Here is a 24,214-nt window from a genome sequence, read left to right as displayed (position 1 = left end):
ACAGATATGTCGGAGATTTCTGTTGCCACGTGCGAGCCCGAGCCGTGCATGAATTCCCGGCTCGGTTAAACGAGATAACACCGGGCCCCGGGCAACTGGGGTAGGGCTGCCTGCCAAGCTACGGCTGACATGTACCCTAGGGTATACCCGTTCCCGGTGTCTCGGCTTGCACCTTTACTCACGATGCGCTGGGTTATACTACTAATTATGGATGTGGGCAATGAACCTCAACCCTATGGGCAAAACACACACCGAGTAATAAGAGAATCAATTAATGATTTAGATAAAAAACGTCCCCACTCTTCAGAATCCGAAGATGGGGAAGAAATAAGTAAGCAGATAAAACTATGTAATACAAGTAACATAAACAAACAGTATCTTCCTACGCCACTATTCCTTGTGTTTAAACACAAAAACGAGAGCGAAAATCTGTCCAAAGTAAGTCCTTTTGTAATCAACAAGGCATTAGTCGGAGCAGGCGGTTCGCCGTCATCGGTCAGGAAATTTCGTAACGGAAACTATCCTGGTTGAGGCGGTGAACGCTCTACAAGCTTAGAAGTTCCTCTCCATGAAGACCTTTTATGATCAGGTAGAAATCACTGTACAGCCTCATGAATCCCTAAATTGCAGTAAAGGAATGGTTTTCAGTCGCGAGATGCTGTGTTGCCCAGAAGCGAAACTGAAGGATTTTCTCGTCACTGATGTGGTGAGAATAACGAGGGTCGAGAATGGTGTACCAAAACCCACACCAGGTCACATTTTGACCTTCGCCCTCCCTCACCCACCAGCCACGATTAGAGCAGGATACCTTTCTCTTCAAGTTAATCCTTACTTCAGAAATCCCCAAAGATGTTTCAGATGCCAGCGTTTCGGACATTCGAGCAAAACATGCACCGGCTTAGAGACATGTAGCCGATGTGGTCAAAGTGGCCACAATGACAAAGATTGCACAAGCGGAGAAGAGCACTGTGTGAACTGTAAGGGCAAGCACTCTTCAAGCTCTCGCAGTTGCAAGATTTATTTGGAGGAGAAAGAGATATTAAAGTTAGTTACATTAGATAAACTGTCTTTTGGCGACGCCCGTAGGGAGTATAGGAGACGACTTGGACAAACTCCAAGAAAAAGACATCTCCTACTCTCAGGCCGCTTCTGCTCCTCCAGCCCAGCCCGCACAGTGCTCCTTCTGCTCCGCTTTGGAGGGCATGGTGCGAGAACTCACTCAACAGGTCGCTGCCTTGGTACAGCAGTTAAATGCCAAGGCCTTGCCGCAAACACAAGCGAGTAGTCATACGACTTCTGCCCTCGTAGCAAAGGGACCCCCGAAACAAACAGGAGCCATTCCCAGGCCAGTTTCTGTGCCCGTGGCACCCGCTAAAGGAAAAGAGCGACCATCTAACCATTCCAAAACGGCGGAGGAAAGGAAGTCTCTCCAAGAGAGACTTAAAAACCCAAATCCGATCGAAAGCTCAGGCGAGATCAAAGGGAAGCACTGGTTCACACCCCACTCCCTGCTCCTCTCAACTTTCCATAGTTAATGAGGATGAAATGAGAGATGACCTTCTGCTTCGATCGGAATTTCAAACAACTCAAGGTACATTTAAACTTAATAAAAATAAAAACAGACAGAAAATTACATACAGTCAAATAAAACATGAACGAATTTAAAATTATCCAATGGAATATTAATGGTTATCGCGGACATTTGGGGGTCAGACTATTCCACACCAAGGGGAAACTTGGTCGCAAGAGTCCTCGGAGATCAAAATATCTTTCTCCTTAATGACGGATCCCCAACTTACCTGTGTCCTAGGACGGGAGGTCGGTCTGCTATAAATTTATCTATATGCAGTCCAGAACTTGCTCATAGATTTGATTGGGAGGTCCTCTCCGATACATTCGGGGGTGATCACTTCCCAATTCAGATCAAAATACCTGATTCTTCGTTGAATATCACTAGAAGACCAAAATGGATCCTCGACAAAGGTGACTGGGATAAATTCCAAAAACAATTTATATTACTAGATATAAATACTCCATTGGACATAAATACTGTAGTAGAACTTTTTACAACCGCTATAATAACTGCAGCTCAGGACAGCATTCCAAAGACATCACCCGAACCAAGACGAAAAAATGTTCCTTGGTGGACAGAGGAGTGTTCGAGAGCTTTGCGAGAGCGAAGACGCGCCTTGCGAAGATTCAACAAACGCCCAACTCAAGAAAACCTTGAAAGCTATCGGTTCCATAGGGCAAAAACGCGACGAGTCTTCAGAAATTCCCGAAGAACCACATGGCAAAATTTCGTGACCACAATATCTCGAACATCTCCAAAGGGCGAAGTATGGAGAAAGTTAAGGTCGGTGTGCGGCAAACCCCAACCTTTGCCAATTTTGGGACTCAAGTCGGATGGAGACGTTGTGACTGATCCCCGGGATGTTGCCAACCTGTTGGCCTCCTCCATGTCGGAGGTCTCAAAACGTTCTTACTGTCCTGAGTTTTTGATACATAAGCAATATTCTGAACAAACAGACATATACTCAACAATCCAAATCCATGTCCCTTTAAATATAAGTTTTTCGATGCAGGAGTTGGACTCCGTACTGTCATGTACTTCCAACTCGGCTCCTGGTCCGGATGACGTGCACTATGCCATGCTTAGACATTTGCCCTCAGAGGGTAAGGGGGCCCTCTTAGCGCTCTACAATAGAGTGTTTGAGGAACAAACTTTCCCACTAGCATGGCGTCAATCCCACGTCATCCCCTTATACAAACCGGGACAGGACAAACTATCTCCGTCTAGCTATCGGCCCATCTCGCTTACCAGCTGCCTTTCTAAGGTGTTGGAGCGGATGGTAAACCGTAGGTTAATCTGGTTCCTCGAAAAGAACAATCTCCTTTCGAGAGAGCAATGCGGCTTTCGCCAAGGACGATCGACGTTGGACCTCATGGTTTCCCTTGAGACAACCATACGTGACGCATTCCTTGAGCGAAAGCAAGTAGTCGCTGTCTTTTTTGACCTGAAAAAGGCATAGGACACAGCGTGGCGGAGAGGCATCATTAATACTTTCCAGGCATGGGGAGTGAGTGGTAATATGCTGGCTTTCATTCAGGGGTTCATGTCTGACCGTACATTTCAGGTTAGACTAGGGACAAAACCTTTCCAGCACAACCAATCTGGAGAACGGAGGTACCACAGGGAAGCGTTTTGAGCTGCACGTTATTCGCTGTCGCCATAAACGGCATAACGGCTTGTATTTAACGCCGTCCTGTGCGCTGTTCTTTTTTTGTGGACGACTTCGCCGTTTACGTCTCTGCAAGAAGACTTGCTACGGCGGAGCGTTCCCTGCAGCTAACCATAAAGCGACTGGAGGAATGGAGTAGGTAGTGGACAGGATTTTCGTTCTCTACTTCCAAAACTCAATGTGTAAAATTCTCCAGACTAAGAAACTATTTAAAACCGTCACTTACCTTGAAAAGATCCCGAATAACATCAAGTCGGAATGTGAGATTCTTGGGCCTTACATTCGATTCCCTACTTACATGGATCCCTCACTTAAAATCCCTCAAGGCAAAATGTTTACAAAGGCTAAATATGCTTCGAGTTCTTACTGGGACCAAGTGGGGCGCGGACAGGACATGTATGCTGCGTTTATACAAAGTTTTTGTCCGTTCGTGCCTTGACTATGGTTCTCAGGTTTATTCTTCTGCCCGGCCAAACGCGTTAGGAATGCTTGACTCGATTCACCACTCTGCGATCAGGTTGGCTACTGGAGCTTTTCGTTCAAGCCCTACACCTAGCTTATTAGCGGAGGCTAGTGAACCAATGCTGAATATGAGACGCAAGCAACTTACATTAAATTATTTTCACTCCCTTAAAGCCAAGCACGAAAATCCGGCATATGAACACGTATTTGAAAGTGACTTGCTCGACGTCTATGCAAATCGCCTTAACATCTCAGCTCCTTTTGGAGTAAGGGCTAAAGCGCTCCTCTCGGACCTTGGTATCGAGGAGTACCAAAGTAAGTCAATGCTACCAGAGTGATATTCCTCCCTGTTTAGTATTAAGTCCCGAAGTTGTCCTGTCACTTCACAAGTACAAGAAAGAAAAAACTTCTAATTTAGTGTTCACGCAGGCTTTCCGGGAACTCTTAAGTGCTCGGGCACCTTGCGACATAATTTACACTGATGGATCTAGGTCTGAGGATGGCACCGGATGTGCGTTCATAACGGCGAGTCGTGAGTATAGATTCTGTCTGCCCTCTGTAGCGTCAGTCTACACGGCAGAACTGACCGCTATTTTTAAAGCATTGAACATCGTCTACCCCAGGACCAGAAGGCTGGTCATCTGCTCCGACTCGCTTAGTAGTCTGCAGGCAATCAAGCACATGTATCCAAAACATGTCCTTGTGCGCGACATTCGATGTGCCATTCACAGACTTCAAGTCCAAAATATACAGGTTGTTCTGGTTTGGGTGCCCGGTCACGCGGGAGTTCCCGGAAATGAGCTTGCCGACAGGGCTGCTGGGAGTGCTCATGAGCTACCTCCTTTTACTGCTATGGTGACAGGGTCAGACCTAAGGCCAGTGGTGAAGGAGATGTTAAGACGAGTTTGGGGTGACTCTTGGTCTCGGACGGTGTGCAACAAGCTGAGAGCCATAAAACACACAGTAGCCCCCTGGGGAACAGCCATCCGCGAGAACTCCGAGCCATCCGAGAGGAAGTAGTGTTGTGTCGGTTGCGAATCGGTCACACGCTGCTGACTCACGGGTACCTCATGAGCCGCGGGGATCCCCCGGAGTGTGCACGTTGTGCAGTGGCTCTGAGTGTCGAGCATATTTTGGTCGAATGCCGTGACTATGTAGACGATCTTGTCAGCTCCCAGCAAGTCTAAGCAATCTCTTGAGGGATAATGAGTCAGTCATTGTAAAACTTTTTGAATTCTTAAGAAGAACGAGTCTTATCTCAAAGATTTGTTCTGAGCGAGTACCTGTTAAGTTATATAAACTTTTGTCCTTCTATTTATTTGTTATTAGTGAGGGTGGGTCCCTTTACAACCTACCTTTACTAACTTACCTTGTTTTAGCATTAGATTTTTGTTATATTTATTATCGTTGTTATTGATCTGACATATTTTAACTATTGGGCCTCTTTACAGCCTCTCGGTTATTTTTGTTATTTAGTTTTAGTCCTCCGTTCATCGCTGTTGTTTTCTCATTGTCTTAATGTGATAATTTTCTTTGACACAGCGATCCGCTGTCTATTCCTTGCACTGATAACGTGACACCATATTTTATATAAGTGTAGGTGTCCGTTAACCCTACGGGCATTAATAACCTCCGTGTTTTATGCCCTTATAAATAGTAAAAAAATATAAAAAAACAACCTGTTACAAACAGCTTTTTCAATAAGTTATGTTATGGTTTGTGCATATGCTGTTGGTTGCTAATAATTATTGTTTGTTATTGTTGATTTTTACCATTCTATAATGTTTATTGCTGTTATTGTTACCTTCTGCATGGTGGTTTGTTGCCATACTTTGTTCTTTTTGTTACTTTATTTTACAGATTTATACGTGCAACTTATTCATTCATTTAGTTCATGCATAGCACTTATATTGTTATTTATAAAGTATATTTAAGTATTATTGTTATTTGTTACTGTTAATGTTAAATTTGCAGTTCTAGAATTTATATATATTTTGTTGTTGTTATACTAGTTTGCTACTGTTATTACAGTTTGTTACTTATCTTCGTTGCTTTTCATTATTAATAAAAATAATATAAAATATATAATATATTAATATTAATATTTATTTTTATATGCAAAGTAGTCTTTCAAAATTTCTTGCAGTTTACCTATATTGTTAGTTGTCGTAAGTTCTATTTAAATTATTTTATTGTAGGTTGTTGGTGTTATGAGATCTATAGTATTTATTTTCTTTTTCGTTACTTGTTGTTGCAGTTGTTACTTTTTTGTTTTTGTTTTGTAAACTGTTACTTTTATAACACATTTATCAGCTTTTTATGTGCCTATACGCTAATGTTGACTATTTATTTACATTGTATTATTTTCAATATAATTTTCACATTATTGTAAAATGGTCTGTACCGTTGGAATAAATAAATAAAATAAAAAAATAAAGTAGGGGTTTATTTTGAAGTTAGGTAACCTCTCTACTCGGGCCAATGGAGTTAGCTACCTCCCCAAAAATGGCCGTCTGGCAGATAAAGGGAAGTTATTGTAAGGCAGATAAAACATTCTCTCACTAGTTATATTGAGAAATTGAACACAAAATTATAAAACAAGTTTTACAAGACACACAAAACATAAAAAACCATTATTAATAAAGCATTTATTTAATTTTGTTTCGTCTGACCGAAGCCCATTACAAAGTCCTGGGAATACCAATAGCTGGTTTTGCCATTGTATCTCTTGTTGTTTACCAGTTAGTATGTGAGACACATTGAGACCATTTTGACATAGTAACTGTACTTTACAAGCTATGTAAGCTTCATTCTCTTCGCTCAGAATTATAGTTCGAAATGAAGATTAGGTTATAAGCTGCAACAAGGTTTACAGCTTAATGAGGGGGATAATATATTGCAATAGGCCTAGAAGTAATAGAGTAGGAAAATAATACTTGTTTTTAATATCTTACAGAACCAAGCTATTTCTTAGAGAGGGAATATAAATCGAGGTTTATCCTAAATACTTCCTAGATAATTCCTAGATTCCATATTAATCTTTAGTTAGTAAACCTTAGTGATATTAGTGGTAAGAAGGAATTTGTTTGGGTTAGAATATTTAATATTTTATTCTGTTGTATAATATAGCATAACTCAGTTTACCACCACATAAAACATAAACAACAGATTAGTGGAATTCGCAGACAATAGCGGTACAGGATCATGGCAACTGCGTTAGCTTGGAATGTATCACAGGACACCGTTAACCGTTTGGTTTTCTCTCACTTCAAAATAATCGCTGAGTTACACTGGTTGGTATTTCATTTTATTTTAAACATACTGTATTGTACAATATGTACAAAAGCATTGCAATTATTTTCGAAAGTAAAAGATAACATTGTAACTTTACACGATCTTTAATATTAGTAACAAACCTACTATTACCATGCAATATTATGGCTAGTGTAAACAAAGAGGACTTCACTTTGGCCTTCCATCAGGCGCTTAAAATTATAAACACCATCAGGCGCTCACGGAGGTTTCCTCCAGCTTAGCGAATAATGGATATCATAGTCGTTTAAACTGTTTTTTATTTGTTTAAATATGCATACTGATTTAAACATGAAACATATTCTAAAAATGAATATATTAAAATATAATATATTCATTTTTTGAAATTAAATAAAAATTACTCTCTTATGTAATGAATTTTCCAAATACGAAATTCAAAAATCTTAAAAAATGTTACTGTATAATAACAACATGATTTATTTTAAGGAATAATACAATTAATTGTAAAAATGTTTAACCTACTATAATAATATATGGAAATTAATTTTAGTTTTTAACTTTTTACAAAAACAACTTACTTCAATTCTTGACATATTATACAATTGTAATGTAAATTATTACTCTAAAATCAAAATTTATTCTTTACTAAAAATTTTTTTTTAAACACTACACGAAGTTTCAAAACATTTTCCTTCTGGTTCTTATAACGACAATGTTCACTCCATAAACAGTACTGAAATGTTCCCTAGCACACGGGTGCTGTACTGACAAGTCTCTCGTCTTCATTCTCCATTTTACAAAATTCAAATAAAATATATTGTAACACTTATATCACAGGTCACACATTTAGGCGCATACGGATTATTACTCCATAAAAACTAAACACTATAAGGCGCTCACGGAGATTTCGTCCAAGCACTACAAACATAACATCGGGCGCTCACAGAGGAATCGTCCAGTCTCGCACGGAAGTAGAACTCATACTGACAGATTTTGACAAAGATAAGCGGGAGGCTATTGTTTCGCTTCCCCGAAAGGTGCTCGTGAAGTACACTGCGGGAAACGACTGCCAACATCAGAAAAGTATTACTATTTTTAATAATAAAAAAATACACGGAGGAAAACTCCGTTTTAGCGCCCGATGTAGGGTTAATTACATAAAACGCGGAATAAAGATCAGAGAAAGTTTGTGAAATTACTTCATGAAACAGAACAATTAAATTTAATCAGGAACAACACTTTAATCTTCCTGTTTACTTTTTCTTAATAATACAAACCATTTAGTTTTCTATCAACATTTAAAGAGAGCGCTGTTAGAGTGAAAATATATCGCTTTACTTCGAACCCTGACAATTGGACCCTGCACTGCTGCATCTATCAGGGAAATTGGAATACTACGTTTTTCCCGAAAATAAATTTACATAACGTATAACAAGAATTTCGCATCTAAACTGCTTTGTTTGACTTTGTTGATGCTATTAATTTTAGAAATAACTGTACACAGTGAATAGTTTAATCTTAGAAAAGTTTACACGATCTTTAACATTACGAACGAACGTACTTTGCATTATTACGGCTCGTGTAAACAGTAAGAATTTATTTTTCACGCCTTAAGTTGTAATATGATAAATCGAAATGTGTTAACAGAAATATCAATAATATAAGCAATTATTATTTGCTTTTGAAAGATTTTAACCATATGCTCTAATACAAAAAAGCTTAAAATAACAAGGAAAAGCAATTATGTAAATGTTATATATCACTACTACTGCATTAAAGAATGTAATAAATTAAATCAATAGAAGAAAATATTAAGATACCGAGCAAAATAAATTATTCAATATTTAAAAATGTAATACTGACAATACTGAAGTTAATAACATGTATTGTTTAATATATACAGTAAGTGCCAAGTTTGTACAGGTTTAACATGGGGTTCCAACGCATTCAGTGAGAAGACTTGAGTGACGAAGCGATGATGAATAGTAAAAGGGATTAGAGATCCTCTTAGTTTAGTATAATTGAGTTATTTTCTCGGAGTTTCTTGCGTATATTTCAAATTAATTATACCTTTTTTATTTTATAGTAAATAAATAATTTACTCTCCGGAGTAAAACATTAAATACATTTGTACTATTTCAAATTACGTGCCGTAAAAAGTAACAGATCCAAGAGCGAGTGGCTAAGTGCACTCTGTAAGTAGAGCAGTGAAATTACACCTTAAAAGCTCTGAATGTTCATTTAAGTTTAAAAGTCAAGAAGACTCTGTTTTTTCGATGTTATTCATATTAAACAGTAACATTTCAGTTGCTGCACAATCAAGAAGAAGCTGTTCGTTCCAAACTCAATTAAAACAAGTCAACCCAAACAACTCTGTTTGTGCGGAACATTTGTCTTCCAACTTAAACTAAAAGTCTTTGCCAAATGTATCTCTGCTGATGTTCTGGTGTTTTGTAACAGTGGGTTGTAACACAAATGTGTCCTATGTTCTGTATTTAACGACAGTTTAACATTTATTTCGTATAAAGCTGCAGATATATTACATAAAACTAGTATCAGTAAAGCATGACAAAATTTATGAAAGTATAACAACTGATTATTATTTTTATAACTTATGAGAATTTTCTGCATACTCAAGGATTAAAATCCCTATGCATTGAATTTCAGTCTTATAAACCGTTATCATAAGAACCTCTGAAAATAAAAATAATTGAATATTCAAAGTTTATGTTGCGCCTATGCATAATATATTTACGATATATGCCATATACAATGCATGTGGTGGATGTTTATAAAACGTATTATTAGTATTTTTACACAATGTGTTTCTTTAGATATAATGTAGAAAAGCTATTTCCCGCCTATATAGCTGTTTTTAGATGTTCATTTAAAAAAGTATTGTTATAATGTAAGTTTAAATTTAAATAATGTTAAGTTTTGGCTGCTGATTTCCATAGATATCTTGGATACAAGTAGAACAACTAATCGTCAATTTTCTTTAGATAGAGTAAAACTAAATTACATTGATCATAAAACTTAAAATAAAACAGATTAGGTCAAACATATAATCAATAACTTTCTATACCTTAAATTTAAAGCTTTTGTAAGTTTAAAGGTGCCATTTAAAGTCCAGCCTTATGCTTCTTGCTGATAATGAAAGATTGCTTTTTCCTTTATTCAGAATGTTATTCTAATTTAAATTTTGTCTTTGAACTAAAAAATGATATTAGCAGTGTGTTCATACCTATCACTACAAGCTTTTCATGAAAATGACTTTCATTGAGAATATAGCATAACAAATCCTGCATTAACATACATATACAGATTCTAGAAACACATATATTTGATTAATTAGCTTGATATGTGATTTAAATTTTTTTCTTCCAAATTGTGATTGAGTAGTGTTCTTATGTGAGACAAATAGTGTGATTTAAAGAGTCCTTGCACGCCTCGGGGCCTTAATACTAAGATATTGCAAATACTTCTTAGCCTGAAAATGTAACTACTAGAAACTGAACCATATGTTTTGAAGTCATACTTTAAATGCACCATCCCGGCGTGTTCCGAATTTACAAACACGTAAAAACAAATCATAATAATCATTTAACACAATAATAAACCTGATGCCAAAATTAACAGCAACCTGATCACGTTTTCCCGCTTTAATAAGTTTTGGTAACCACCTTTGAAGACAGTGCTTACACTAATTTTCCTAGATTAAAGTAAAACGAACATTCTTTAAATAATTAATTTTCTTTTAAATTTAATTTGTATGGGGTGTAAAACTATTACGACCCTTGGTTCCCCACATTCATATGGCCTGGTAAATATCTCTCTGGTTTCTTGCTATCAATGTATACTTTAATAAATATTTATGCAACACTTATAAATGGGTTTAATTTGGTTTTTGAAATTAAATATAGTTTTGTCGTAGAGTTGGTTGTTAAGGATCTAGCCTACGAGCAGACTATGTGCCAATAAAGGCTCATTCCGTATTTTTCGTATTGATATATAACATTATTTCTGGAAATAAAATAGGTTTATTTTATTTTTTTAACTTTGCCTTAACTTAATGCTAAGACATACTTCTAGACTAACTAATTAAAAAATTGGAATACTGGTACACTTTGGGGTAATCATAACGCAGTCATATATCTTCTTGTTTCTGAAAAGTGTTGCACGTAACGATAGAAAAAAGTTGACTTGATAATAATTTTGTGCATGAGAGCACAGACCATTCTCACCTGTGTGGAGCTATGACAGGTCAAATTAACCTTAAATTCGTATATGTGTACATGTTATATTGGAATAAGAACGGACCCTCGTCTAAAAATGTAGACCTTCTTCCCATTTCATAAATTGGAGAATTAAACTAATCGATATTTCACTATTAATTTTCCCAACAGCTTTTCCAGAAATGTATCGAGGACATTATGAGACAAGCATTTGAAAGACATCAAAATATTCTTACCTCTATATATGGGGGCCAAAAATGATATTGTGTGAGATGAAGATTATTTAGATATAGTCACACAACAGAAAAAGTTGCTTTTCTATACGTAAATATTTTAAATAAATTAAACAACGTTAATATAGCAATAATAATAATACAATAATTGTAAGTTTACGTGATGAAACTTGCAATCTCACCTATCCTTAGGATTGAAAAGTTAAAAAAAAATTAGAAACGAATGGAAACGGGCCAACGATAATAAATAGGTTTCCTCATTTTACGTAGATTATTACATTAGAAGTTTTAGATATTAAGACAATAATGTTAAATTCCAATTTCCACAGTCGGCTATGTCATCAGCACGCTATGTAATTGGTCCCAACAGCAATACAATCAGCAACAATAATCTAGTAATGTTAGCTTTTAAGTGTAATAATATGATACAATTTAAGTCATACAATTTAACATAATTGATTTTCATTAGCAAAGTTAGTGAATAAACTTATTTAAAGTAACAAACAATATAATAAAAAATCGTGTAAACACACTTATTATGTGTTTAAAAGGTAGTATTTGGTTGGAATACAAAACCACAACAAAAATTTTAAGATTGATGCAGTAAACCAGTATGTAATACATCTAAACATATTTCATAGCAAGTGTTAAAAATGATATCAATACGCTAGTAATTTCATTTGTTAAATAAAACTATAATCTGATTATTAATAGCAGGCAAACAACATTAATAACTCAACTAAAACCTTAACTACTCGGTTATTATCTATTTTTGAAAGATAACAGCAATATAAAATGTTTATATAAGAGTATTCTATAATTGCCTATTATTGAAATGTATAATAAAACCTCATATTTCGAGAAATTAAAGCATGGCTGTCATATTGAAACCTAATATAACAGTTTTAAAAAAATGTTCCTAATTTGACTGAAAATTTGCAAAGTTTATTTTGATAGTTTCTTCAATCTAAAGATATAATTTTTCTGTGGTAAAACATACAGCCAGACGGTATATTAAGCAAGATAGGACTGTACAATGTATAAATGTATTTGTTTTATATGGCAAGAATAATTTATATACACTCCATATAGCGATGGCAAATGTGCGAAATTCTATTATTCTTTCAGGACAATATATATTTCCAGCTGGCATTACTTCTTTTTGGGGACATTCGTTATAGCTTGGTGCTAATCAGGTCGTAGCTAGAAGCTCTGACAACAGAGAAAACACCACGCCCAGCATAGATGTGCAGATAATCAGATTCAACATCCCCTTCCCGTTGATACCGCGTATTTAAAACTGCGTAACTGTACTCTTCCATGCCACCAACACTTCTATGTAACCATCATTCATATCTCAAACATGATTCTAGAACCCTATTTAATTAGCCACAATTTTTTTTCATGTTATCTATTAATTTTACGTTAGTTTTTATTCAAAAATATATGAAATATTAAATAAAAGTTGGAAAAAGTATCCACAGAATGCACAGCAAACGTATCGTGCCTTCAGACAGTCTTCGTACTTCAGTAGGCAAGTGTACTAATCATTCAATTTTGTAGAGATTAAGTATTTACGTCGTAAAAGTATAGATTAATAAATGGAGGAGATTATGTGTTGGCGATCATAACTTTTTTACTAAGATTCATTGTATAGACGTATGTATATTTAGCTTCTGTGAGACAAATTTTATCCACCACTTAAGATTTACCATTTAATGATCGTCCCAATTACCGTAAAATAGGATCATAATAATTATACACTTTACTTCGGCTACCATAAATATAACACTCACACTCACACTCAATATTTGCACACTCAGAACTCGATTAAACGTACCATGAATCAACTCAGGGTTGAAATAATATAACAAAATTCACACACAAAAAAAAATAACTTGTCAAAATATATAAAAGTAAACATCACTAGACTTAAACCTAATACAAATGAAAGGAACTGAACTTGTGCAGACATTTTGATAAATTATTATTGCTACTACTACTTGAATTTACTTGGTATCGAAAAATGACTCCTTGAGACGAAAAAAAAATTTGACCATTGAGACGAGGATGGACACGGAGATTGCTCTATCAGCAATTAATGGCACTAAATTACATGATCGTCAAGAAACAGCGGTTATTCTTTAAAGTTTCTTAGACCATGTATTGGAAATAAATCACAGTTAACAATAAAAAGTATTGAAGTAGCTATACGAATATGTAAATTAGTCAATAGTAATAAATTATGTTTTATTATTCTTGTAACTTAAATCTTATAAGTAAAATTATAGGTTACTAGACATAAATCAACGCAATTAATTTTAAAACCAGATAGTCCGCTGCTATTAATATTAATTATAAATATACATTTATTTACAAGTAGCTGATGCAACTGTCAGAAGGCAGTGTAGCAGTGGCGGCATAGAGCCTGGAGCAAAATGCTTTATATTTCCTTTGAAGTTACTCGTCTGCCCTGATGTGTTTTCTATTAGCCAGGTACGCTGGTAAATTTTTTTTTTCAAACTTATAAGGAGTTATGGCATTATTTATAAACTTAGAAAATAAGTATGACTAAAAATCAAATTTATTAGGAAACTGACACAGTACACTAATAACTTTAGATTTACAAATAACTTGGTTTTATTTAAAGTCAAAAATTTGATTTTATCAAGAAACAGTTTAAAAACTCTAAATTATATACATAGGAAGAAAACACGGAAACAAGAAAACAAATTTAATTGGCCTCCTTTTAAGATAGAATATTGATTAAATTCAAACAATGTGGTTTTTAGTGTCTCTAGAGTCAAGCGAGGACCAAAAACACATGGAGAAGAATAACGATTCTTAGGGCAAATAATATTAAATTCAAACTGCGCACCAGGCTTTGAATAAGAGATTGTGATATGAGAAATTTACAAGACAGCATGCGCACATGCATATTGGCCAAGTAGGAGTTTGTATTGTTTCTATTTATAGTTCATACATTTTATTTACTTTATTTACATCTAAATAATAATATTTTGAGTTTGAAAATATTTTATTTGGTTTGTATTTCTAATTCATTTGAATTAAATCCAATAATAGTTTTACATAGACTTGATTTGATTATGACGATACCTGAGAAATAATTCATAACCTTACAAGTTACCTTAGAAATTGCGTATTATGAAGTGGCAAAATAACAAACTGAATAGATGTGCAGCACGTGTAACTTTATAACGCATAGTAATCTTAAGTCCTAAATACATAAAAGCACTCAAAACATTTATGTGAGTAAAATATTTCAGTATTATATATTGTAGTAAAAACGTATTTTTGTAAACGTTTATAACAATCAACAATTCTTACGTATACATAAGATGAGGATTAGTAAATATTTATTCGTGAAACGCAATTGAATAACAATTATGATTGTATATGAAAACCTAAGGCTTGGACTTTATTTTGTCTAATATTTTAAGTCGAATAAATAAATAAATATTACGAATTCAAATGAATGGCTTGGGTTTTTGTTATATTTTAATTGTAATGTTAATTGCAAAAATCAATCACACTTACAGTGGTTCAATGGAATTTTACTTGGGAAAACTTTCTTATTTGTTAACCATAGCCCTTTAATGAGGGCAGACAAATGCTTTTATCGCTGCACGAACATTTTAAAAGCATTTAAAGTAGGAAAATTTGTCAATTGCGTAATCAGGCCCAAAGAAAAACGGCTGGATGGAGTGACGTAATATTTATTTATATACAGTTTAATCTCATTAGTTAAAAACTATTAAAGCATAAAACATTCTTAAATTATATTTGGTGAAATTACAAGTTTGTATGAAATATAAAATTATTACAGCATGAACATGAGTTTTAGATGAAGAGGGTAAAATAATATTTATGTATTTAGGATAAAATAAATTAGAAATCATATTAATACAATATAATTAACCCTCCAACTGTTGTTCATCAAAATTTTGATAAACACAACCCATTGTGGATTGTTGTTCGTTAAAATTTTGATGAATAAACATTCCCTTGCATAATCACTCATTACAGTATATTCCGGCAACGTATCGATTCGATTCATGCACCATTGGATTCGGAAAAAAAAGCCTAAGGAATACTATAGTTTTATTCCTCTTCGGCACAAGTTCGTAGTTTGGAACGTAAAAGAAGATGATGCAATTCATTGTGACCGCCATGTTGTCGATGCCGTCTGAGTTGTTGATGTGACGAATCGTGTTTATTAGTAAGTTTTAGTAGGTTTATTTGTGTTTTAGTGTTGTGTTTAGTTAAATATTGCAGTAGTGCAAATAAATATATTTTAGAATAAATAAATTTCTCGAAAAGTTTTCGCAAAAGTTTTGAGTAATGACAAAATGAAACTTTTTTGGACTCTTCAAAAAAAGTTATGAAATTTATTTTACTACTGCTGTATAGTTTACTTCATTCTGAGTAATAAAATATGCAATATAACATGTATTGAAGTAAAAATGTATTAGTAAAACTTTTTATTAGCAAACTCTTACATATACACCCTATTTTCACAATTTATGCGCATCGCTGCTTTTTGTTATATAGAGTTATTATAGTTTCATAAATTTGTATAATGCTTATGTGTTTCTGAGACTAGAATAAATTTGACACAAAATGGTTATCTTACTTTTATAGTTTTCTTACTATAACTTGGTTTGCTAGGTATGGTCCCCCCCAAATAAAAAAAAAAAAAAATGTAAATTTTGAATTTCATGGAAAAAAATTTTTAGTAAACATTTTTTTAAGGCCAAATTTAAATACTAATATTATTATTTGTTTAATTCTGAACACAAAAATATATACTTCTATATATATATATATATATATATATTACTTTTAATTTATATTTTTAATACATTTAAAAAAAAAACCCTTGCACGAGGCTCGAAAACATGTCGCCACTATAGGAAAAAATGACTGCCAGTTGGAGGGTTAATGGATATTTACATGTTTTAAATAGTTTTATATTTTGTGAGATTACAATTTGTATAAATAAATATCATTCCGTCGAGTCATCTTTCATGAACTTATTGTAAAACGTTCATATACTTGTCTTCAGTCGGTTTTCAATGGATCAAAATGTCACATCACTATACTACAGATTCATAACACTACTATTGAACGAATTACATAAATTGTTATGTTCATACTCTATTTAGGAATGACATCTACAACCGCTGTAACGTAATTGTTTAAAAGAAGTATTTAAACCCAAAACCAATGCATTAACCTAAAGAATAATTTGTAGCTAAAGCCAAAAGCCTTTTAGTGAATGGTAGCTCTTATGATCCAGCTGTTTCTGGAAGCTATGAGAATGGGAAGAGATTGGTTTGGTGGCTCTTGGTTGGTTCCCAATCAGCTAATGAAGTCGTGAAGAAATATCGTAGCCATTTTGGGGGTGTTATATGGAATAGAAGTATTTAAACTAAGGGGACACAATAAAATTTTGCCTACTGTACAGTTTCTTGTTCATTTGCATTGTTTGTTAGACAATACAATTATGCATGAGAAATTGCAGAATTTTAAAATCCTAAAGTTTAGCGTTTTGAGTTGATTATTTAAATAAAATATTTATGTTAATGTTTAAAAAATATTGAATGGTTCCAATTTAATAATACCTAACGTTTATTATATGTGAACTTAGTATTTTAGTACTTTTAAATCCGGATTAATTACAGTAACATATTGTTTGTTAAGACTTAAATATGGTAACTTGGTAGAATATGCTTTGGTATTAAGAAATGACTTCGTAAGTTATTATTTCAAAACTAAGAACAAACTTTTTAAACGTTTTTCTTCAATAGTCAATTTTAAACAATATATTTGAAGTACATAGTATAATGTTTGTTTTACCAGTTATTATCTCAAAACCTGACATCCATGTGTTCAAGGACGAAATGAAATATAGCTTAGGAAACGCATTTTTAATAATGTTTTGCTAGCGGAAAATGTTGCCTGGATTTATGCTTTCACAGTTTTACAGGAGAACCCCGCTATATGCATGACAAAATAAAGATGATTTAAATAAAGTGTGCCATTTCGGATGACTATGGAAACTCACATCGGGGAAGATTGTTAGCCACAGTATCGTTGATAGTCCCCATGAGATGGCGGCTTCATTGTAACTCACCTTAAGCTACATTTTGAAAACGGTCAGAGAGTTTATTTTAATGAAGATTATATACTATCATTAATACTAAAGTAAATATCCCACCAAACACAATACTGGTTGAAACTTTCAAACAATTGAATGTTTATGCCTCTCCAATGACACATGTATTGAGGTTCCAGCCAACTATATATACATAGAGAAAACCCAACAGGAAGAAACGGTGAAAGCCTGTACCAGGATAAGGGAGAAGTGTACAAACATAAAGTACACGGCAGAGTGAACACCGTCCATACAGGCATTGCTGAGCGCCTATCTGTGTCCTATTGAATCTATTTATTTATTTATTAACGGACAAACCATTTTACAATAAATTACACAATAGCTGATACAAGCGATAAGGCAACAAAAATACAAAAAAAGAATAAGTGTATAAATCGAGAGAATGCGATACAATAACATTATGAAGCTTATAAACAACAAGATGTAAACAAAAATATAAACTATTGAAAAAAAAAAAAAAAAAATCTTTACCGACCTTTATCATTTATTGCCCTAAAGCCGTTTTCACGTGTGCCAATATTCGAGGCGACGTGTAGAGAACGCGTACTAGACGACAGTGCTTATTAGAACCTTACTCTCTGGGAGAAACGAGTAAAATCCTACTTGTGGTCACAAGTGGTCACCTCCGTTCTTCTGGTGGATGCTCTACTCTTTGCTGATGATGTGAAGATTTACACCGTGGTCTCCAGCGATGAGGACTTTGCACGTCTACAGACAAGTCTTCATAATGTATTGGATTGGTGCGTTTCCAATAACATGAAGTTAAACTCTTCAAAGTGTTTTGTCATGACCTTTGGTCGTTCGCACAACCTGCACCATTTTCAGTACAGTATTGAGCGGGATCAACCCCTGGGAAGAGTGTCCTCGATAAAGGATCTGGGTGTTACATTTTCATCTGACTTCTCATTCAATGAGCATGTTGACGACCTATGTAGAAGAGCGTACAGGATGCTGGACTTCATCACTAGGTCAACCCGCGGTATGACAAGTCCCCTTGTCTTGAAGACTCTCTATTCATCCTTTGTGCGTCAACTCCTGGAGTATGCTAGCCCAGTCTGGTCTCCCTACCAGCTGGGTCTTATTGAGAAACTGGAAGCTGTGCAGAGGAAGTTCGTAAGAATGGTGGGCGTTCGACAGGGGCTGCTCTACAGGGAAATCCCTATTGCTGGACTGCAGGCTGATCTTCTTCTCCCTGATCTTCAAGCGAGGCGGTGCGTCGCGGATGTTCTGTTCCTGACGAGACTGGTTAGTGGACAACTGGATTGTCCGATGCTCCTATCACAAGTGGACTTCCGTATTCCCTTGGCAAGGACTCGATCACGCGACTTGTTTAGTAGACGCCATTGCCAGCGTTCCTACGTCTTCCACGGTCCACTCGCCAGAATGGTCAGGCTCGGAAATGGTTTCTGCGACAGGTTCGACGTCTTCAATGATAGGGCAGTAATTATTAGAGGACGTGTGCTGGCTGCTTTCCAGTATACAGTAGAATAGATGGGGGACTTGTTGAGTGATGTGGGCATGGCATAAATATGTTTTTCTTTTTTTTTAAGAACTAATTAATTTATTCATAGCGCTATGTAGTTGTCACTTTTGCCATAATTGTAGCTGTTCGTTTTTATTTATTTATATGCTTTGTGCATTTGTTATTTATTTATTCATTATTATATTTGGCATTTGTTTTGTATGTGTTTTTTCACTCGTTACTGTTAAGGATGGTAGTTTGTATTGTGAAATGTTTTATTTATTTATTTATTTTTTTTTTACTTTGTTGGTGTTTATGGATCTTGTTACATGTTATTCATTCTTAGTTTTTTTGCATTGTCACTTATTTAAAACTATTTTATTAACATTGTTGTTCATTTATATATTTCTTTTTTTTGTTCTTGTTATCCATTTATAGTTTTCTGCATTGTTACTTTTTATGGATAGTTTGTTTTTGCACTGTTATTTATTTCTAGGTTGCTTATCTGCTCAACAATTATTATCATTACTGTTATATTTATTATAATATATACTTATTATGTACACTGTCAATCATGTCTAGGAGTATAGAGTCCAATCGCATGTTTGGCTTGTCCCTGTTATGTCTGGGCACTATAATGGTAATTAGCTACCTTGCACTATGTGTACTGTTATAAAGTGGTCGTTGACCGTTGAAAGGAAATAAATAAATAAATAAGTTAGGGTTATATCTTTGAGAGTGAACATGAACATGCCCTCCACTAAGTAGTTTTATGGCATATCACTCAATATCGGGGATGGAAATATTTTGGAAGAAGAAAGAAGAATAAATTTTCCTGGTAATCTTCGTGATGTTGTGACCAATCCAGTCGGTTTTGTGGACAGAATATATCCAAAACACCAACAGGCTATTACGTATTGGGTTTCATAGCTGTGGGAAAGTTCTATCCTCATAAAAAATTTGCTTAGCCAACTATGATTACCATTTTTATTTTTAGAAGCTTCCATGTAAGCTCACAATGTAGGAATCAGATCCAGTATAAGAGGTTGAGAATTCTGTGTACTAACCTATGGAGTTCTAGTATACACTCGATTCGCGAAGGGTGTGAATCATCGCATGTTCTTTACCTCAATGTTGGTTAAGTGAAGTTAAGTAAAGCAACCAAACTAAGATGAAGACTCTTAAGAAACACGATATCTTATCCACGATTTAGATCTCCTTAAAAGGGAGGCGTAGATAAACTGCCTTATACTACGAATTTTTCTAGCCCCAACAGGCAATAGATTTCACTGTAAACGTCTGCAGTTTCAGATAAAGGTGTGTTGCGTCAAAACTACCAATAAATTAGAGGGAAAGAGTTTATATTTCACTGGTGAGGATCTTTGGACTGACTGTTTCTCCAATGGTCGGAATACTTATGTATAATACTATATAAATTAGGCATCCTTACAACTGTGGTCTGAACATTACGTGAAAATGCTTTAAAATATCAAAGTAATGGAGTTTAAATAGATAAGATGTTTTTATTTGTAGTGCAAATCTGATCTTTATGCATATCAACGTAGTTAAACACGAGTATTCTGGAAGAAACCACATTTTAAATTTCACAGCTTAAATGTGGAAGTTTACAAACGACCAATAAACGTTTAATTTCAATATATTGAATAGTTTGTTTAAAAATAAGTATACCGACAATAGGGTCCCATGTGTACTATAGGTACTCTCTCGCCGGCGGCGGTAAGAATCACGATAAATAGTGAAAACCAATATGTCACTCAAGTCAGCATACACCGTAAATATTTGCGAATGATGATGAATGCAATGTTGCTCGATAAAGACAGCATTCATAACTAAATCCACGAGGTAACGGGCCTGGTTTAGTCGGGAGAGTTAGGGTAAAAAAATGGTGACTTATTCTAAAGATAATCTCACAGGTTTTTGTGTTATTTGGGAACAGGACTACGTCTACGTCAATGTTCTTGCCAGTCTTATCTTAGGAAGAATTAATTTATACTAATAAAGTAAATTGATATAATAGATAAGTTGAATGTTTTTGTTTTACTGCTCTAAATACTCTCTTAGTATACATACATTAATTAATTTCTCTGAAAGTTTAAGAAATGTACGTATTGCCCTCAATTTGGCAGGAATATAATTAAAATGCTCAAAATCATCATTAATACTAATCGCGCATTATAGGAATTTACTTTTCCTACGTTCCTTCATCCTTTTTCATAGGTATACGTCCAAAGGTGTAATATTGGTGCCCCCTATATGTTGAAACTATTGATTTTGACGGGTAAGAACATTACATGAAAACTGTGATGTGGCTTTAACCTGTTGGAAACTTTATTTATTCGTGTTGGATGGGTGTAATAGGTACACAATAAATGTCGGGAATTCTTCTCGTGGAAACTGGAAATACCGTGTGGAAGTATAATTGAAAAATCGTAAAAGCTAAAATATCCTTACCGGTGTCGCAATCTAGTGGCGAGTGGAGGTAATAAGGCTTATTACGCAATCATATCAGTTAGCTCCCGCCGTCTGAGTAAACTACTTCGGTTTGTTGCTGCTGCTTGTGGACGCCGTAAGTAGATTTAACATTTTCATTTAGAATTCTATTTCAATACATCTAATATTATAGAAAAAACGCATTTACCTTGAGACACAGGTCGCGTACTCTTTGTATATGTAAATGAAATTTTCTAAAGAAAGACCGTCAAGTTACAGTTTTTATATGAAATTAAATTGACGGTCGTTACATGAAATGACAATTTTATAAGTAAATTCAGAATGGAGTTGTTATAGAATAGTTCGTGTTCCGACGGCTATTATTGTTCTCTCGCCATTTTGTGTTTTCACTTCATTTCGACATCCCAGTGATCTTGATTGTCTGAGAGGGTACTATTATGCAAGTTTGAACACGTTGATGACTTCCGGTTACAAGAAAATTGAAAGTACGTTCAATTTTAATCAAGGTTTTCCCGCATTTTAAGGCTGTTTTAAGGAGTATAAAATAAATTAAAGAAAATTTGAAAAAAACAAAATGTTAGAACATAAATTATTTTACTACATGGGTCTCATGGACTCTTCTATGTAGGTAGTTACAGTGATAATTATATAATCTATCTTATATTTAGTTTATTGCCTTAGTTTCATTTATCATCTTCTGTGCCAACCTTTTAATCTCCCTTCTTTGTCATCGTAACCATTACGTTACTTTAGTATATAACCTTTTACGCATTCTTAGAAAATGGGAAGTTTAATCAACTTATCATAATTATAAAACCAAATTATCGCAAAATAATTATTGAACTTTATATGAACATTCACTCCCAAACGACGAGATACACGAATTGAATTATATAAGCTTATGCACTTTTGTTTCATACAATCACGATTAACAATTATTCAGTGGTAAATAAACAATACTTGATGAGTTGCTGAACTTTGTGTACAGAAAGATAGCTATTTCTCTGAAAATAGACTAAGACAACTTATTACATTAGGGTAGAACAGTTGTTAATTCATTTCTTTAGCCTTATGATATAATGGTCGGAGACCAATCAAAGGCTTCGGTTATTAAGTAATGTAGGTGTGGAAAGGGCTGGTACTTATGGCTCTGACACATTTTGAGATATTTTAATTTTTTTAGGTTTTGTTTAAAATTTTTCGTGTCCAAAAAACGTTCTGAGAGGGAGTTTGAGTGAGTCGAAATTTTATACTCGAATTTCAAGTTCAAGAGGTAATTGTCTACTAAATAGGTTTTCTTTCCAAAGGAATATTGTATTAGTTTAATACAGTTACATTACTGAAATAAGAAGTTTAGCTAAATTATAATTGCAATATTGGAAGATATAACAAGTTCAAGCACGATTTTGTTTAAGTAAAGTTTTCAATATTAATATTATTTAAAGATTGTTTGCAATAGAAAATTAGATTAAACAGTAAGAATAAACTAATACATCAAGATTTTAAGGATGGAAAGTAAATAATTTTGGAAGGGATATATTACTATTATGGTTTTAACTTTGAATCGTCCACGCTGTAACAGGAAGTTTTCACGTGGCACGAAGGTTTTAATGAAGTTTTAATTTAAATTTTATTTAGTTATGCTTATAAGAGAAACAAAGTTGATTTGTTTTGAATTATGTTTAAAAAGGCTTTATTTTGTACAAGTTTTTCTAGAAAGTATATTTGAGTTCAATTTTTAAATTTTCAGTCATAAATATTATAATTGAATTTAAATTTGTTTAACGATCTCTTTTGAGAAAGCTTTTGGAAGAAAAGTGGTCCTGTAACTAATTGGTGATTAAAAATAATTACTTAGAATCTTAAATCGAGATTAATTTATTTAATGCCAATTTATATTTGGAATTTTTAATAATTTGTGATTTACTAAAAATTTTGAGTAATTTGATAAAGTATTCTACTGTCTATCTTTACCAATACTCAACACTACATAATTTAAAATCTAGAGAGAGAAATACACATAATCTAAACAGAAAATTGTGTATTGAGAGATAAATAAAATTTTACTTTGACGAGAAAAATATATTTAATAATCTATCTTACTTAATGCTTAAAACTCATTAACAAACAGTCAAAAAACCAAGCATTTTATTACAGAACTAAGCAATAATTACAGACAAATTTTCTTGATTTTAATTTACCAACATTAAAAATTTCAGAATCATTATAATTAGGTGATCATGATGCAAGTTTTGGATCTCCATTTATCCATCCGTAGAGGTTTCAATATACATATAGTTTCTGAATGTTAAATACTTATTTATTACAGATATGTTCACAGTTAAGTGCAAAAATGTGTTTATTTTCTTAAGGTTTGAAAGCTTGGAGTAATTCTCGAGTGGATACCAAATTCACCAATGTTAACTAAGTTCAGTTGTTTCAGATTGCTAAGGTTGTAAATGCACATGGGAGAGTGTTTACACTACCCCAGACAATACAAACTGCTAAAGCCAAAGTTCATTAGAACGTTTACATAAGCAAGTTACAATCTTTTTCAGTGTAGCTTAAGCTCAACATTAATTCTATACCCTCTTACTTACTTGGCCCAGATCGAATGCAGAAAAACCTAACAGACG

Source organism: Homalodisca vitripennis, chromosome X, assembly GCF_021130785.1.
Source record: "Homalodisca vitripennis isolate AUS2020 chromosome X, UT_GWSS_2.1, whole genome shotgun sequence".
Lineage (NCBI taxonomy): Eukaryota > Metazoa > Arthropoda > Insecta > Hemiptera > Cicadellidae > Homalodisca > Homalodisca vitripennis.
Note: the sequence above shows the minus strand (reverse complement) of the source record.